General features: G+C 39.3%; 1 long non-coding RNA gene across 1 annotated transcript in view; it reads right to left on the reverse strand.

Moving 5' to 3' along the window:
- Nucleotides 1-835: 835 nt before the first annotated feature.
- The window catches only part of LOC122808695, a 29,143-nt gene continuing 9,900 nt past the window's right edge, over nt 836-20,078 (reverse strand). Inside the window, exons 2-3 of the long non-coding RNA XR_006365813.1 lie at nt 1,609-1,686; nt 836-956 (exon numbers count right to left, since the gene is read on the reverse strand). This is a non-coding gene — a long non-coding RNA (uncharacterized LOC122808695). The remainder of the gene's footprint in view (nt 957-1,608; nt 1,687-20,078) is intronic.

Genomic DNA, 20,078 nt, shown 5'->3' on the forward strand with positions numbered 1-20,078 from the left:
TGTGTGTGTGTGTGTGTGTGTGTGTGTGTGTGTGTGTGTGTGTGTGTGTGTGTGTGTGTGTGTGTGTGTGTGTGTGTGTGTGTGTGTGTGCGTGTGTGTGTGGGGGGGGGGTGGCATGTCATGCATCTTCCCACCTGTTTGGTGTACCAGTAGAAGAAAAGTATTTTTTTTCACCCAGATGGTCAGTGCCTGTTGGAGCTGGTCAGGTCAAAGAAGAATGGTAAGGTGCAACATGCTTAACACATCGGGCGGTGGTGTGGGACAGAGCAGGACAGTGAGCCCTGGGGGTGATACATGGGCCATAACAGGAGTCATTGCTGCTGTGGGTGGGTGGTTAAAAAATTGACATCAGAATGTGGGTGGGTGAGTTATCCTGTAGGTGTCATAGCATGCCCACTTAGATGACATCAGCTCTGTGTGCCCATAGCAGGCAAGGCTTAAAGGAAAACATGTAAGCCATGCCTGCCACAATAACACCACCTGTTGACATGCTCTGTTTAGAAACTGGACACGTTGAACTGAGGAGAATCATGTGTAAGGGCTTTTTTGGAAGGGTGACATCTCCATAACAGATTGTACAAGGGGCTTCCAATGAATAAGAGAAGTGAGTCAATGGGACAATAAGGCAGTTGGATATAAAAGAGCCTAGGGTCCTTGGTATAAGAAAACAAAATCATCACAGAGATTCAGTGAAGTATTTTTGATTGTATATTCAGTACACCAGCTTGTTAAGAGCCCTTATAATTAATAACTACTGAAGCAGACAGACTGTCTCAGCTGGGTGCAGTTTAATGCAGACAGACACACTGTAAACAGTATTCATGTTTTACCTGTTAAAGCAGTATTATTACTGTGTTCTCTGATGTCAAAGCCTACTTCAGGAAACGTACCAGATGAAACATTCTCTATGTCATTTCTGATAACAGGTACTGATTCAGCGTCATCATAACTGTATCCTAGAAAATAATCAGGAAATACTTCAGATGTAGGTTTTTAGATATACAGATTGGATTCAACAACTTTATGAGCATCTGATGACTTAATACATTTTACATTAGTTTGCTACTGCCACACTTGCTGTAGAAATTAAGGGAGAATTATTGTACAACTATAATATTTAATAAGCAGTTTCCTATCTTATCTTTCATATTTTCCTGGATACCCTTTCATAAAATTACTTTGATGGTTTGTTGACAATCTATATATTATCCTGTGTATGCTGAACTATAGATTGTAATAAGGTTTCTCTGAAAAATAATTATGAGACTGCTTTAAATATGAACATGATCAGTATTAATACAGCTCAAGCGACAGTAATACCATCAGTGCTGTGATGTAACAGTAACGGTTAGACATTGCATAAAATGCATGAACTATTTTCCCAATGTTTATGTATAAATACTAACGAGCTTGATTTGCATGAGCATCCTTGAACTCAGTTAAAGTTACCATGTAGCAGAAGAGGGCACACAAAATGAATATTAATATGAACTATATATTAAATGCTATGCATCTGATTTTGGGGGGGGGGGGTATTAAAGAAAGGCAGAAAATGCAGCTCAAACAACAGTAGGTAGAAATTAGGTGTAATTGTCACAAGCAATGTACCTTCAGTAACAGGGACTCCAGTCTCCACATCATCGTAATCAGCTTTGGTCACAGTCCTGAGATAATCAGACTCCTTCTCTAAAAATATAACAATATATTCAAAGGCATAAATATCAGCTGTATTTAATTTCAGGTAAGTAGACACCAATTATTCATATGCTGTGTGTATATGTGATACATATCAACCATAAACAGAAGATTTCAACTTGTTTAAAATATCCCATCTGCACTCCTTCAGTACATTAAGTTTTCTCTTTACCCTCAGTCTGGCTACAACAGGAATGCTGATATTTCCTAACAAATGACTGCATTGAATTATTCAGGCAAAACGCCAGATACATAATCAGATACAAAGGACTGCTGCCTGCACACAGCATGTTGGCAAGGCTTCCAGTCATACTGATGGCCAACCAAGCTCATTAAAGGGCTCTAGAAACATACAGGACTTACTAAGAGAGGCAGAAAAATCGACCCAGTCTGGTTCTCTTCTTTGGATGGAAAATAAGAGGTACCTGTGAATCAGGGTCATCTAGCAGAATACAGACACAGGCAGACATAACAGCATAGCTATAATAAAGTGGCAAAGTGGGATGTAGGGGGAATTCAGTTATGCAACCAATACTCCACTGTGGCACCAGTGAATACACCTCAGATCACACCCAGACTTCAGATTCTGATGAAGTTTTTATCTGTAAGACAAAGTGTTAAATCAATTGTGCTTTGGAAAGTTGGCTGTGATTTGAATATATTATTCTTTGTAAACAGCTGCAGAATTATTTTGTTGTTGTGTTCCTAGTGGATACACTGCCAAAAGAAATGTAATTAAATGACTAACCTTGCGCAAGAAAGAGGCCCCTCCTGTAGGAATCACCATCTGTCCAATGACACCACAACTGAGCTCAGAACGACTGCAAATCATCAGTCATTGCCAGTGTATGTGCAGTGAAAGAATGCTGTAAAGGTTTCATTTTTGTAATAAACAGATACAGCTGAAAATCATGACAGCTGTTCTCATTTCATTCCACAAGCTGAACCCGAAAGTTATGATATGGAGTGAAATAAACTGAACCAAGCAGTTCATCATCTCTTGCTGTTTTCTAATAATTTTATTTGATTTTCAAAACCAAATAATACGATCAAGAGTGTATATAAATTCAACATCTTAAAACATGTAGACAGAATCTATGATATACATTAAGATATTTAAAACATATTTGAACATTACATACATATTTATATATGACCAAGACATTTTCCATTCTCCACATGCACAGTTATAAAACCTGAACAAAATTTTTCATCCAAAATAACATAGAGCCCCTTAGTTTTGTTCAAATTCCAATAAAAATTGTGTTATGGATATCCAGCTTTTAGGTTTTGTTTCAGTGATATTCAATTTGTAATAATATTAGGTTTTCTGATTAGTTTATTCCGTATTCAATGTCCTATTTTTACAGACTGAAACTTTCTCCATTCCCTTACTTTGACTGGTTTTGGTGCAAATACCAGTAGCATTCAGGTGGTCAGTTCCTCCTTATCCAGCCTGCTGCACAAATCCCTACCCAAATTACAATGCTTCCAGGAACAAGTTGAGGTTTTACCAGATATCACAGTCCACCCTTGAGTTTCCTGTCACTATCTCTGTTGTGCTCTCCTACACTCCCAAGACATATGAATCATTCCTGCATCTTCAGCTCCACATCTCCAATATATCAAATGAGAGATTCCTCTATCCCATGCTACTTTAATGTCTGTTATACCATAAAATAATAGTCCTAAGATAAAAGTAATTTTCTGTGTAGGTTTCCGGTTGTCTTATTTCTTCATTAATATTTCACATGAGAGATTCCTCTATCCCATGCTACTTTAATGTCTGTTATACCATAAAATAATAATCCTAAGATAAAAGTAATTTTCCGTGTAGGTTTCCAGTTGTCTTATTTCTTCATTGATATTTCACATGAGAGATTTCTCTATCCCATGCTACTTTAATGTCTGTTCTACCATAAAATAATAGTCCTAAGATAAAAGTAATTTTCCGTTTAGGTTTCCAGTTTTCTTATTTCTTCGTTAATATTTCCTGAACCATCCACATCATCACTAGTCTAGCTCTTTTTTAATGCTTCTGTGCTGTATTATGTCTTTATATATTGAGCTATCACTACCATTTTTCATGCACATCTGCTTGGTCCAGGGATCCTCTCTGTATTTCCTTCCTAGTGCAGTGTCCAAGCATTCAACATATATCTTCATCAATGTATTAACAGTGAAGTTATACTGATCCCTAAGCTGAAAACAGTTTTGTATTTCCAGGGGACAAAGGGCTCTTCCCTCCTCTTTATTGTCTTTCTTACCTAGGCCTCTTAACTGTTAATATCCATATATGCCAGCTTTTTCACATATTACCTGCTTATGGCTAGGAAATCTATCCTTAACATCTGCCTGATCCCAGATCCTATTTTACTCAAATGCCTTTCAGCATATATCTCCTAGTATCTTAATCCCTGTCTCCCAGTTTTCCCTAAGTGTCAGCTATTAGTTCTTTTTGTGAAGAACCATAGAGCCCATTTCCCATAATCCTGCATCTTTACTGACTTTGTGCAGCACAATCCATTGTGCTGTATTAAACGCCACAACCTATGAAGGAAGATATATCATACCAAAAAACACACCCCACAGAGGGTATAGTTAGGAGATCCAGTCAATGAATTCTATACTGTCTTGCTTCACCAAAATATTCTTCAAATAAGACAAGAATCTTATCCACCAATGGATGGTCAAACCATACTGGCATATGTCTTGTGACATCTATAAAAGGCTGAATTGTAATCTTCATAGCATTTCTCTTGCCAACCATTCTGTACTGTTATCCCTTTTGTAACAGTTTCTTAATTTTCTTATATATATTCTCCAGTATTCTTATAACCATCCCTTCATTTGTATAGCCCCCTTCTAAACCAAGGTAAGTGGCAGAATCCACATCCTGTATATCAACAACTGCTTCCTGTCCTTTTTCGTCTCCCATTTTGACCAGCACTGTTTTATTACAGTTCCAGCCCCAACACTTTGTGAAGTCTGTCAAATTTAAAAAAGCACTATTGCTAAAAGCTTATCTACATTTTCAGCTGTTAAACTACATTCATCAGTACATAGCTGAAACATGGCCTTACCCCCAGTTCACAACTTCTGTTGTATTGTCACACAAACTCACAAAGCCAAGTTTTCAGTTGCTACAAGAAACAATATTGGTTATAAAGGGCATCCCTTCCTACTTTCACAGGAGAATTTCCTTTATATTTCTTCATTTATTAAAACATCAAAGGAGGATTTTTCACATATTATTCGTTAAATGAACAGATCCCCAAAATCCTTCTCCACAATTCTTCAAATAAAAAGTACTATATAAAAAGTTTTTCTAATATCAAATAAATCTATCACAACATAACAATGCCCTACTTAATGGTTTTCAAGAAAACTAGCAAAATTCCACAAATTTTCACTACTCAGCCTGCCTTTAATAAACCTGTTTTACTTACTCAAAATTTTGAGTAAGACCCTAGTCAACCTTTTTACTAGGATGTTGCCAACATTCTTAGGTCTAAATTCAACAATGAAGTCTGTCTATAATTACCCAAATCTGCTTTATCTCCCTATACTTTCATTATTAGAATAACTTTAAAATGTTTCATTCAGTCTTGGATAATTTTTGATCTCCAGATTTGATAATAAGATCAAAATAACTTATTTTTCCCCACTTACAAATTCCCAAGTAAAAGATCTTAATGACAAACCAGTGTTTCAGCTACATGGCTTCTAAATGCCTGTAAGTTTTTACCTTTTAAGTCCTTATGGGTACATCCAAGCTGTTAAGGGGTTATTTGCATATATCCCAAGGTTTAAGATATTATACAGTGCAGACTCTAGCTTGGGTGAGTCTTTGTTGTAGTTTTTACTGAATGGCTTGTCTAGTGTCTAGAACATTTGTGAAAGGCAAGCCACTTAGGTCCTTAATTTTGAATTATCTTGTGTTTCTCCTTTCTCTCTTTCCACTTTCCAAAAAAAAAAAAAAATTCTAAGCTTGTTTCTTGCCTTTCCTGTAACTATTCTAGTCCAGATACAGATTTGCTGTATCTAGGACTGTTTGTAAGCTTCTGAACCCCCAAAGCTTTTCTGTGTTGGAGGGGAAGCCTTCTAGCTTATCAGTGGGAGTGGTAAGCACTAGGTAGCCTATCTACCACAAGAGTGGTTTCTGGCCCTGGAATTGTAGCTTATTGGCCATTTGGGCAGTTTTTCCATCTCCTTCAACCTTCTGGTATAAAAGCCCACGTTTGCACTTGTTTCCCACCTTTCCTGTAACTAGTCTAGTCTAGATACAGATTTGCTGTATCCAGGACTGCCTGTAAGCTTCTGAGCCCCCTCAAGCCTTTCTGTGTTGGAGGGAAGCCTTCTAGCTTATCAGTGGGAGTGGTAAGCATTACGTAGCCTATCTACCACAAGAGTGGTTCCTAGCCCAGAAATTTTAGTTTATTGGCCGTTTGGGCAGTTTTTCCATCTCTTTCAACTTTATGGTTTAAACACTTGCGTTTGCGCTTGTTTCCCACCTTCCCTGTAACTATTCTAGTCCAGATACAAATTTGCTGTATCCAGGACTGTTTCTAAGCTTCTGAGCCCCCCAAGCCTTTCTGTGTTGGATGGAAGCATTCTAGCTTCTAAGTGGGAGTGATAAGCACTAGGTAGCCTATCTACCAGAAAATCCAGGTACAGATTCTAAGTTTTAGCACTTGAATTTGCTTATTCGTGCTCAGCACTTGTTTAGAACGTGTTGTTAGCATTAAACAAGCTACAAATTACTACAGCACTCAACCTTCCTCTTTACCTAGAGGAAATTTTGTACTTACTTTCCTCACTTGCTTAAAGAAAGACAGCTCTTATACTTACTTTCCTCACTTGTCTAGAGGGAAGTAGTTTTTTATTCAGGCATGTGCAAAGGTCAGCTCCTAGTGTTCTCTCCTATCTGTCTGATGAAGATAGACCTCCAAAGCAGAAACGCAAGCAAACTCCACCCCCCCAACACAACCCAAATGACACATAGTCCACAGAAGCAGTGTGCCACTCAAACACAGCCCATAAGATAAAACAGCATACCCAACACATTAGTCATAGGTGACTCTATAGTCAGGCACACTGATGTCCCACTCATCAGGCTAAACAAGGAGAAGGTTACTGTCAACTGACTGTCGGGTGCCAGGATCCGCCACATAACCCATGCATTCAGGTTACTCCACAACAATTACAAATATGACTCTGTCATTGTCCATGTTGGTGTGAATGACCTGATACATACCTCCCTGGACTACATGAAAAGAGACATGGAAGTTCTCTCCGATCTTGTAACCCAGGCAGGTATGACCCAACCATGAGTAGCATCCTGCCATCGCCCAGAATGATACAGCAGTACATGGACAAAAATGACTGACTTCAACATTGGCTAAGCTTCTGGTGTCATTCTAAGGAGAGCCAGTATCTGTCTGCCTGGGACGGCATGGTCGACAGACCATGATGCTTTGCCACAGATGGCCTGCACCTGTCACCCCTGGGATTCTGGATACTGGCTAAGGCTCTTGCTGCCCCTATAATGCCTTTTTTAGACAAGGTTAAAATGACAAATTCACCACCATAACAGGAACAGGCAAGCAAAAACTGAGGGTAAAGCTATTCAATGCTAGAAATCTAAATCTCAAAATGCACTCCCTCAAGGCACTCCTTAAAATGGAGAACATCGATATTGGTGCAGTGACTGAGACCTGGTTCAAGGATCCAGAGAGCACCCCTGCATTACCAGGCTATAACTCATACCATACTTTTCGGCCACCTAACCTGGATGAGAACACCAAAGGCAGAGATGAGTCCATATTCATTAAGGATATCCACACCTCCAGGCTAGTTGCTCATCATGCTCAGGGGATCACTTCTGTGGCTCTGCTTGACAGGAGCACAGGAAAATAACTTTCTTTGGTGGCATAAGCCAGGGAACTGCGTTGGCTAGGCTTACTTAGACCCTTGGGCCAATAGCCTAGTACCTACCTACGAACCTATAAGATGTTTGCCCTTTGCTTGGATGTTTTGCAGGCACCATTATGTTTATGGGCATCAACCATTCTTTTAAGCCATGTGTTTTAAAAGTATAGCCAAACAATCCACTTAGGATTTACTGATGAGGTTACAAAAAGTATGAAACATGACATGTCAACAGCTGGTGGTGTTTGGCTTTACTGGCCAGAATGCACCCATGACATTTTAAAAAGTAAAATGTTATGAGTATTCGGTAGCCATTTAGCTGAAACACTGGTATGTCCTTAAGGGGTAATTTACATATATCCCATGGTCTCCAATTAAAAAGGTTTAAGGTATTTCACACTTAGAAAAAATTGGGAGAGAAATCCTTACAGACTTGGTACCTCCACCTCTCAAAGTTACGTATAGTTACCTGGATTTCCTGTGATGTAATAGGAGCATTTAACTTCAAATGGTCCTCTTTACCTACTACATTTCTGTACAACAGACTTTAAAACTACCCTTCTATGTGTAACCCTTTATGTTTCTGGTATATTTAAGGACACTGATGTTTTTTGAATATCAAAAAAAAATGACAATCCAATCCAGCAAATATCCACATAATTTGTAAATGTTATTTCCAGCCATTATTGGGATTTTGTTATCATTTTCTTCTGAATCGAGATTTATTGAAAATTAAAACAGATTGAAGGCAGAAAATACTCAATAATACAAGCTGATAATATTATAAATAATAAATATGAGAAGAAACATCTTGTAGTAAATTAGTTCTATGGTCAAACAAATGCAAATTCTGAGAAAATCAAACCTCAGACAGTCCAAATTTGAGGTTTACTAGTCATTCAGGCCTTATATTTGTTTGATTTTTTTTTTTTGTGTGAACATGATATCAGGCTTTTCCTGGGAAGTGCACCTAAAAATATTTTAAAATATGAATAATGTAGAAAGTAAGGGAATGGATTAGTTAAGACAAACCAAATGTATTTTTTTAAGCTAATAACTGTAATTGTATTGTTATCATGGGTGTCATCCATACAACTGTAATATGGAAGAATTGTTTTCTGTTAAAACATAATACTTCTATTAAAGGTGTTAATTTAGGATATATACGTATTTATAGGTTCACAGGTTCATAGGTTCATACTAGGCTATCTGCCCTAGGGCATTTATAAGCCTAGCCAGAGTGTGTATGGCTTTCGCCACCCATTTTAAATTTATTTTGCTATGCCCTTTTTCGAGGTTAGTATACTGTGCCTCTGTCTAACAGTGACACAGAAGTGATACCCAGGGTAAACCTATGATCTCCCATCCACTCATTAAGATTCCTCTTGAAGAGAGTCAATGAGGGACTCTGCCTAACCTGCACTGGGATTTTATTCCAGAGTGAAGGGAGCCTCTGGGTTATGAATCTGTCCCTCCAGCATGTCCAATTTATTTCAGTGCTGAGGTTTAAGTCCCTCGACTGCGTAGCTCGATGGGATTTGGACTTTCTGAGGTGCAGCATGTCCATTAATTCTGGGTTGGACATGGCTTTATACATCAGGCACAGATCGCCTCTGAGAATGCGGTATGCCACTGAGTAGAGCTGGAGTTTCTTTAACCGGGCAGCATACGGCATCTGTTTGAGCCCCTTGATCCTCTTGGTGAGGTACTTTTGGGGTCTTTCCAGTTGCTGCAGGTGTCTGGTAAGGTAAATCCCAAAAGGGGCATTGTACTCAATTATGGGCCTAATGAGGGATGAGTAAAGAGGCACGATGACCTCCCCTGATCTAGATGTGAATCCCTTCATGATTAGGTGGGCTATATAAAATGTTTTTCTAACCACTTTGGCCACGTGGTTGTCAAATGAGAGATTGCTATCAACTTGGGTCCCCAGGTCCCTAATTACTTCTTCTGTACTTAATGGATTACCACCTATGTGGTAATTTGTGGGCACTTTGTTTTTGCCAAAGGGATGACTATACACTTTTTGGCATTTAGCTTGAGGCCATGGCTCTGGCACCAGTTGTCTGTTTCTATGAGGCCCTTTTGGAGGATGCTTGTGTTGGCTGGAGAGTCTATTATGGCGCCCAGTTTGCAGTCATCTGCGAACTTGGTCAGCCGCAGTCCTTCCATGTTGGCCTGTACCTCTGAGAAATATATACCGAACAAGAGAGGTCCCAAGACTGAGCCTTGTGGGACGCCACTTGTAACTGGTTTGGAGTCTGACATGGCTCCAGCTATTCTAACCATGTGGGTTCTGTCCTTGAGCCAGTTTGCAACCCATCTAGTGACATAGGGGTTTATATTTAAGCTGGTGAGCTTATCTATAATGCCCGAGTGGGGTATTGTATCGAAGGCTTTTGCGAGGTCCAGGTAGGCTGTGTGGACCACCTTCCCCTTGTCAATGGCCTTGGTGACTGTTTCAAAGAAATCGACCAGGTTTAAGAGGCAGGATCTGCCCTTAACAAAGCCGAACTGGGTAGGATCCAGTGTCTGTAGGTCCCCAATATCTTTATTTATAAGGTCCATGATGATCCTTTCCATAGCTTTGCAGACCAAGCTAGTGAGACTTATGGGGCGATAGTTTCCAGGATCCGTTGAGGCACCACCTTTGTGGAGCGGGACCACTGTTTCTGTACGCCACTCTTTGGGTACACATCCTGTAGTAAGACTGAGATTGAACAGTAGTTTTAGGTTTGGGTTTAGCTCTTCTTGGAGTTCATGTAGGACGCAGCCGGGGACACCATCTGGTCCCATTGATGCTGTGTTTCTTGCTTTGGAGAGGGCAGCTCAGCATCTGCGATGTCAGGGGGGGCAGCACTCTGCTGGGATAGATATTAGCCCTTTTGGTGGGGGGGGGTTTTGCGCTGAACCTGTCAGCTAGGATGTTGGCAATGTCTGTGGGTTCGGTGTATTTTTTGTCATTTTGGACTAATTCTGAGCATATCTGGGAATTCCCACCCAGGTTCCTAACATAACTAAAGAAAGCCTTGTGATTATCCTTAGTGTCCTGTGCAATTTTTCTCTCGAAGCTGGCCTTAGACGATTTTATGAGTGCCCGTAGTTTTTTGCTAATACTGATCAGAGATGCATTCCCTTTTTGGGATTTTGCTCTGTCATGTAGTAGCTTCCTCCTTCTATTGTATAGTTTGTTTATGGCTGGGGTCCACCAGACAGGACGTCTGCCTTTGGAGGATTGGGTCTTGGTTTTATTTGGGATTGCATGATCCATGCATTCCTGAAGGTGTTCATAGAATGCGTTTATAAAGGATTTTGTGGTCTGGGCCGTATTATCCACAGGCCCGGGGGTTTTGAAGGATTCCACCTCGGTTTTGAGGAGTGTGAAATTTGCTTTAGAGAAGTTTTTCACTGTGGTTTTCTGGGCATGGGGTGGGGTCGGGATGTGAATATCCAGTGTGATTAGTTTATGGTTTGATCTTACCAGTGAGGGATACACTTCTGGTATGGAGCATAGAGTCCCCATGTTGGTGATGATCAGGTCCAGTATGTTTTCCCCTCTTGTGGGAGTGGTAACAAGTTGTTCCATAGCATTTGAGTTTATAAATTCTAGGAACCTTTGGGCTAGGGTTTTGGAGCTAGAGTAATGCTCCCAGTCTATGTTTGGGTAGTTGAAGTCACCCAATATAATGGTGTTTGGAGAGATCTTCATGTTTTCCAGTGTTCTCAGGAAGGCTGAGTGGGGTTCCTGGGTTTGGGAGGGTGGTCTGTAGCAGTCTATAAACTGGAAGGCAGTTTTACCCACTGTTAGTTGCACATGGATAGTCTCTGATGCTTCGTGCTGTGCCACCAACCTGGGGGTGTGGGTATCTTTGACAAATATTGATACCCCCCCTCCTTTTGTGGTTCGGTCCAAGTTTTGGGGCCGAAACGCTTGGTATGAGGTATAACCTGGTAGTGCTTGGGTGCTCTCGAGAGCCTTGAACCAGGTTTCTGTTACTGCATAGATATCAATGTTCTCCATGCTAAGGAGAGTTTCGAGTGCATGCATCTTGAGGTTTAGACTTCTGGCATTGAGTAGCATTACTCTTAGTTTTTTATCCCTTGTGATACCTATGGAGGTGGGTTTGTCTTTTGAGCCTTGCCTAAAAAAGGCACTATGAGGGTAGCAAGAGCCTTTGCCAATATCCAAAAGCCCAGGGGTGACAGGTGCAAGCCGTCCCTAGCGAAGCATCGTGGCTTGTCGAGCATGTCATCCCAGGCTGACAGGCATTGGATCCCCTTTGAATGACACAATTGTTGAAATTGATAATCTTGTCTTCATACTGTGGCATCATTCTTGGTGAGGGTAAGATGCTACTCAAGGTCAGGGTCATACCGGCCTGGGCTACATGCTCAGAGAGCTCATCTATGTCTCTTTTCATGTAGTCCAGGGAGGTATGTCTCAGGTCATTCACATCAGCATGGACAATGACTGAGTCATATTTGTACTTGCCTTGGAGTGACCTGAGTGCTTGTGTTATGTGGCGGATCCTAGCGCCTGACAGGCAGCTCACCGTGACCTTCTCCTTGTTCAGCCTGGTGAGCGGGATGTCAGTGTGCCTGATGATAGAGTCACCTATTACAAGTGTATCAGGTGTGTTGTTTAGCCTTCAGGGCTGTGACTGTTCGGCACACTGGCTTTGTGAGCTATGTGTTGCACGTGTTTTGTTTTGGGGTAGTGGTTGCTTGGGTGTTAATGCATTTCCACTTAACTAATGTAAACATTTTTTTTTGTATTTGATTATCCTAGAACTGACGTTTTATCCGGAATGTCGATGATCATCAATTCCACCATATTGTTTCCTCAAAGGGTTTAGGAACTGAGCTCATTTTTTGTAAATAGATGCCAAATTGAATAAGATAGCATAACTAAACCCACATTATGCTAGTGTTTAACAGGATTTCATAGATATATTGAATAAAGGTATGTACTATGGTGCCTTTAACAAACCACATTTATCTACAGTTGATATTACATTAATGTATACTGTCATTCATCTTTCATATGGAGCTGAATCTGTGAGAAGGCTTTTAACTAACATTTAGATTTTTGACAATGCTGAAGTTTATACTTTAAATACTTTATCAGAATTAGTACTTACAAATAACTTCTTTAAGCTTTAAAGTGATTGCTTTTAACAAATGGAATTGTTATGTATTGATTGCTTCAGAAATAGTACATTACACAAAATGAAATCAATTAAATTCATAGGTTCATTGGTTCATAGGTGTGTACTGGGCTAATGGCCTTGGAGTCTTTACAAGCCTAGCCCAAAAATATTGCCCAGGCACTGTGCCATCCGATGTTAGTTCACAGTGCCCCTATACAGTAGGGCAACTGGAATGATCCCTGGAGTGTGCTTTCTGTTACCCATCCACTTGTCAAGATTTCTCTTGAACAGGGCCAGCAAGGCACTCTGCTTGACATGAATGGGAAGCTTATTCCAGAGCATGGGCAGATTTTTCAAGATGAACCTGTCCCTCATGCATGTTCTGTTAATTGTGGTAATGAGGTTGTGATCTCTGGTGCATGTGGCATAGAGGGATTGGGATTTCTTTAGGTGTAGCATTTCAAGTAGGGCTGGGTCGACATGGCTTTGTAAGTCAAGCAGAGATCACCTCTAAGTAGATGATAAGAGACTGAGAACAGCTGAAGTTTCTTGAATCTGTCCATGTAGGATATGTGTTTAAGTCCTAGGATCCTTTTTGTGAGGTACTTTTGTGGCCTCTCCAGCTGTTGTAGTTGTCTGGTCAGGTACATGCCACATGGGGTGTTATATTCAATGATTCGTCTAATGAGGGATGAGTTGAAAGGGATGATGACCTTTTTCTTCCTGGATGCAAAACCTTTGGTTATAAGATATGCCACGTAGAAGGACTTTCTGACCACAGTGGCAATGTGGTGGTCGAATGTGAGGTGGCTGTCGACCTGGGTGCCCAGATCTCTTATGACCCCTTCAGTGTTCAGTGGGCTCACATCAACATGGTAATTCATGGGAACTGAGTTTTTTCCAAAGGGGGTGATAACACATTTTTTTTGCATTAAGCATCAGGCCATGGTTCCAACACCAGTCATTGGTCTCAAAGAGACCCTTTTGTAGGATGTCTGCATCACATGGGGAGTTGATAATGACTCCTAGCTAGCAATCATCAGTGAACTTGGTCAGTCAGAGTCCATCTGTGTTGGCCTGGACTTCTGAGAATTAGATGCCAAACAGGAGAGGGCCCAGGACCAAGCCCTGTGGGACTCATGACTGGTTGACAGTCTAACTTGGAATCCACAACTTTCACTCTGCAGGTCTTGTCTGTGAGCCAATTTGTGACCCAACCCACCTAGTGATGTAAGGATTGATGCCCAGTTTGGTGAGTTTATCAATGATACCTGAGTGGGGAATGGTATCAAAGGCCTTGGCCAGGTCAAGGAAGGCTGTTGGTACTGTATTACCCTCATCCACAGCCTTGGTGACTGTCTTGAAGAAATCAACAAGTTTCAGCAGGTAGGATCTCCCCTTGACAAAGCCAAACTATGTGGGGTCAAGAGTATGGAGACTGCCTATATCTTTGTTAAGCAGGTCCATGGTGATGCGCTCCATAGCTTTGCATACCTGACTCATCAGGCTAATGGGCGATAGTTCCCAGGGTCTGTAGTTGCTCCTCCTTTATGGAGCAGGATGACTGTAGCAGTGCATCATCATTAGATAAGGACATAGCCTGAGGTAAGGCTGTGATGGAACAGGGCACACAAATGTGGTGCCAGTTCATTTTGTAGCTCATGTAGGATGCAGCCAGGGATATTATCAGGTACCATGGATGCTGTATTCTTGGCTTTGGACAATGCAGCTTTTAGCTGTGCCACAGAAATGGTGGGTACCAGGCTTTCTTCTGCTATTGTAATAGGGCCCTTGGGGGAGAGGAGTAAAGTTGGCACTGAATCTGTTGGGCAGTATGTTGGCTATATCTGTTGGCTCAGTATAGGAGGTGCCATTGTGCAATAACTCAGAGCAAATATGGGTATTGCCTTTGAGGTTTTTGATATAGCTATAGAAGGCTTTGTGTTTTGTTTGGTGTCAGCAGCAATTCTGCCTTCATAGCTGGCTTTAGAGGACTGTGGTGGTGGTGCTGCGGTAGCTTTGTCACCTCACAGTAAGACGCTGTCTGGTTCAATTCTCAGCTAGAGCGTCTTCTGTGTGGAGACATGCGTGAATGGGCGTACCTTCGTTGAAGGTTGTGCATCAGGGCTGGCAACTCGGCACGTAAAAATCTACTGCCAATCATTAGCAGACTGGAGTTCCACTGTGGCGGCCCCTAACCGGGAAAAGCTGAAAGACACAACAACAACAAGCTGGCTTTAGAGGATTTGATAAGGGATCTTAGCTTTTTGTTGAGACTGAAAAGGGAGGTTTCCAGTCTTGTGGCTTCATTTTTTTTCTGCAGCAGTTTCTTCCTTCTGTTGTAGAGTTTGGCTTCCTTTTTTTGGAGGAGAGCATCTTAGATCTATTTGGCATTGCAAGGTCCATGCATTTGTGTACATGCTTGGACAGTGCATTGGCATATGATTTGGCAGTCATGCAGCTATTTTCCATTGGCATGGGTGCTGAGACGTTAGCACTTCTGTTTTTAGTAGCCCAAAGTCAGCTTTAGATATGTTTTCAGGGTGGTCACCTTAGCAGGGGGTGCAGGTAAGATGGAGATTTCCATGGTGATCAGTTTGTGGTCAGATTTAACCAGGGAGGAATTGACTATAGGTGTGGAGCAAGGGTCTCCCATGTTGGTGATAACCAGGTCGAGGATGTAATTGCTTTACATTAGGGATATGGTAGTGGTAATGATTTTTGTAATTCTGAACAATGAATGGATTCTAACACTTCATTCTTATTTTATTTATTTATTTATTTATTTTACATTTGTTTACTGGGATGGTCTGACTGGATATATGTCCATTTTCAGTGGAGGCTCGGGGAGTAAAGCACCAAGTTAGTAGATTACATTACATTAGTAACATTTACAAATGAACATAGTTTACAGTCTTCAGTAAGGTTAGACATTTATAGAACATGGTAGGCAACTGCAAGTTTCACACAGGGTTTACACAGATAAGGACTTTCTTGAATGAAATGAATTCTTGAATTTTATTTATACATTCAGTAAGATAGAATCACTTTTTCATGTTTTAAAGTTTTATTATATCCAAATGGACAGATTTTTATTTATAAACTGCATTGTTTGCAGTTACATGCACAACACAACGTTTGCATCTAGGGCACATTAAGAAAAATGTAATTAAAAGGCAGGCAATTCATTTCAATAAACTGATTACTTCTTTTGTATACTTAATGAATCTATCTAACATTTAATTAAAGATGTAATTAATTTTCCAGTAATGGTGCAATTGAAGAGGAGAAGATTGCCAGAGCTAGTGACTATAGACCAAATGTAAGTACTGCAACCACAGAAGTTCAAAATGTGGATACTGCCGATGCTGCTGCGTCAGAATCTTAGTACTTTTTCTGTTGCCTTTCCTCTATTCATCGTAGTAGCAATTTTGAAATCTGATAAGTAATCAAGGAAAAAGTTTTCTAGGGCAGCTTAATTTAATATGTAAATAATGATACAGCTGCAGCAACCTTTTTGTATGTAGGTAGGGCTAAAGTTTGAAAGACCTTTTGCAGTTTGTATGGCAATATTTATTTATTTATTTGCAGTTGGTTTACCAGGATAGTCCATTGGGCCAAGATTAACTTGTTTTCAATGGAGTCCTGGGGAGAAAAGCTCCAGTAACAAGGTTACAATAGGTTATACATTAAAATTACAGTATTTACAAGTGATACAGCTTAGAGTATGACATTACAAGTAATGTAGTTCTAGAAACCAGGTTACAAATAGGTTTTTGGTTAAAATACAATAATTACAAGTGTTACAGCTTAGAGCTTGATGTTATAAGTAGTACAGAATGGTGATGATTGTTACAGAAAATTCATACTTAGAAAAGAAACGTTATAATAAAAGTACTGAGAGGTCATTAACTTTTAGGAAGCATGAACATATGACATTATGATACAGTTTTGAGAGAATGTTTAGTACTAGCAGAGAATGCATGAGTTAGGAGAGGCAGTATAGGAAGTTGCCAGAAAGGAGGAGGAAAAAGTTTGCTAGTATAGATTATGATGGATGACAACAGAAGCAATCCCACTGGGATTATAGGTGAGAACAGGAGCATTACCACTGGGATGATAGGTGAGTTAGGAGAGGCAGTATAGGAAGTTGCCAGAAAGGAGGAGGAAAAAGTTTGCTAGTATAGATTATGATGGATGACAACAGAAGCATTCCCACTGGGATGATAGGTGAGAACAGGAGCATTACCACTGGGATGATAGGTGAGAGTGAAGAGATTTTTTGAATGTAAAGTGGTTCGAGATGGTACGAATGGATGGTGGTAGAGAGTTCCAGAGATGAGCTAGACCATAGGATAGGAGATTTTTTCCAGAGGAACGGGTTGGTTTGTATATTTCTATTAGGTTTTGGTTGTTAGATCTTGGTACTCTGTTTGGTAGGTGCATTTTAAAGGAAATAAAATAAAATAAGAGGGAATTTGGCACATACTCATGTGGCTTCTGACAACATTCTAAGTATATCATTACGGGTTGCTTTCTTATTCTGACCTCTTACAGTAAGGCTGTTTTCTTATTTTGACCTCATACAGTTAGGCTATTGGAGTCAATGAGAGCTGTATGTACAACACACCTAAACAGGTTTATGTGGCAGCATATTTTATTCATGACAGCTTCTATGTTAGTAAAACTACAATGAAGTTGCTGCAGTGGTTTTATGACCCTGGGTATGCCATCTGGCAGAACAACTTAAATGCAGTGAACAAATATAAGCTGGAACGTCAAAACTTTAAGGTAGTTTCTATTTTTTTTTGGTCAAAAGACTCATGATAGCTCACATGAAAAGAGACCTGGATAGCATTTAATAAAAAAGAGATCTACAACACCTATACAAGTTGGATGCAGGTCATCCTCTTTAATGGACTCTCAACATCAAGCTGTTTTTAAAGCTGTGATCTCTAAAATAGCAGTTTGATACTTAAAGCATTTTTTTCACTAACTTTAGCTCATCTCTCTCTCTCTCTCTATATATATATATATATATATATATATATATATATATATGTGTGTGTGTGTGTATGTGTCTATATATATATATATATATATATATATATATATATATATATATATATATATTGTGTGTGTGTGTGTGTGCGTGTGTGTGTCTATATATATATATATATATATATATATATATATATATATATGTGTGTGTGTGTATATATATATATATATATATATATATATATATATATATATATATATATATATATATATATGTGTGTGTGTGTGTGTGTGTATATATATATATATATATATATATATATATATATATATATATATATATATATATGCGTGTGTGTGTGTATGTGTGGCTGCCTGTACATTTATGATGTTGCATTTTGTGTACAAGTAATTTTGTCATTCTTGACACTCATTGATTTACGCCTGTTTTTCGTATTTTTTCTGTTCATGTCACTCTTCTTTTAACATAGCTATTTAGGTAATCATTTTACAGCAGACAATATTGTTTAATTTATATAACTATTTTTCACAATTCATTGCTGTTTGAAGCCTTTTAACTCGATACATCAATGTGATTGTTCTATCTTAAGTATGTGATTGCTTCATTTTATTTAATGGCTGTTGTTTAGAAATAAGTTTTGATATATTTTGGAAAGTATAAGTCAGAAGCACTCAGCTGACACAACACTAAAAAATGTCAATAAGTCAACTTTTCATACCTCTTAAGAAAATTGTAAAAGGCTTGTAACAAACACATTACTAAGATTCCTTCTTATTCTAAATCTGAAATTGTCTGTCATTTACACTCTGAATGGAATCAACTTATCAATAAAACAGTCCTGTCCTTGTAGTAACCCATTACTTAGTCCCCACCTTACGGAGTCAAATGAAACCAATATCACAAAATTGTCACACTTTTAGTATAGTAATCCCTTGGTAACAAGTCTCAAATTACTTTAACTGTTTGGATAAAACATTCAAATGCCTAATTTGCTGTTTGTCTGATCCAGTTTCAGTGTAGGTCTATACACATACACTGTAAACTTATGCCAAATGTTCTGCTGATTAAAGTGAGTTTATCATGTTGTATATACCATATTCAACAGTTGTGTCACAACTTATTATGTTGTTAATACTATATAGCATATACTATTATAGCAATAACCCATACCTAGGTGAGGGTAATGCTGGATTTACCCACGGTTGGTGTGGTTTGGTCACAAGGGCAAAGCCCGAGTGGCCAAACAAAGCCAACCATGGGTAAATCCAGCATTACCCACACCCAGAAGTGGGTTATTGCTATTATACAATGACATTATTTGAGAAAAAAAATAATTACTTTTCTTAAATAATGGCATTGTATAATGCCTCCTTGCTGCCCTTCCACAGCTGTCTGGTATTCTGCGGCAGTTCTGATGTGCTGCGCATGCGTATGCCTACGCAGTACATCAGAGCTGCGGGCAAAAGCAATGGAGAAAGCAAGATCTCTGTTACATTTTTTTAAAGCTGTCTCACTATGTTAAATCCATTTAACATAGCGAGACAGTTTTAAAAAAAGCAACGGAGAAAGCAAGATCTCCGTTACTTTTTACAAGCTGTCTCGCTATGTTAAAGGAGTTTAACATAGAAAGACCGCTTTAAAAAAAGCAACGGAGAATCTCTGTTGCTTTTTTTAAAGCTGTCTCGCTATGTTAAATTCCTTTAGCATAGCAAGACAGTGTGAAGCAATGGAGATCTTGCGTTCTTCGTTGCTGTTTAAAAAGAGTTATAGTAATGGAAAATGTCCGGGCGACCAGACCTTTTTCCATTACTATAACTCAGATTTACAACATGCATGCTGATTGAATATTAATGGGGGGGGGGGTCGTTGTATAATAAGTTATATAATCCTGAGTGTTAAACAGTGCATCTTTATTGTTAGCTCATTCAAAGGTATGTAAGATGGAACATTTCTTAATGGGCCCCCACTTAAAAGGGCTTTATCCAGTCAGACTTTCCCAGTATACAAAGGAAAATAAATAGCCAGATAGACAGGCAGATAAGTAGATAGCATTGCTTTATGGTTGTAAGTAATAATTAGTTTGTAAGAATTATTAGTTACTTTTTGGACCTATGTATATCTTTATTTTATGTGTCCTTCTTGTTAGATATTATGAATATAAAGCTGAAATTAATTCTGTTGTAAATATGCTGAAAGAAAAAGCTTGCTTAAATGCAGAAACAGAGTTTAGTAATATGTGATCAGCAGTCATACTAAATGACCATGGCTTGGAAAATAAG

The sequence above is a fragment of the Protopterus annectens genome, chromosome 8.part0 (assembly GCF_019279795.1).
Source record: "Protopterus annectens isolate FY-2018-M chromosome 8.part0, PAN1.0, whole genome shotgun sequence".
In the NCBI taxonomy this organism is placed as follows: Eukaryota; Metazoa; Chordata; order Ceratodontiformes; family Protopteridae; genus Protopterus; species Protopterus annectens.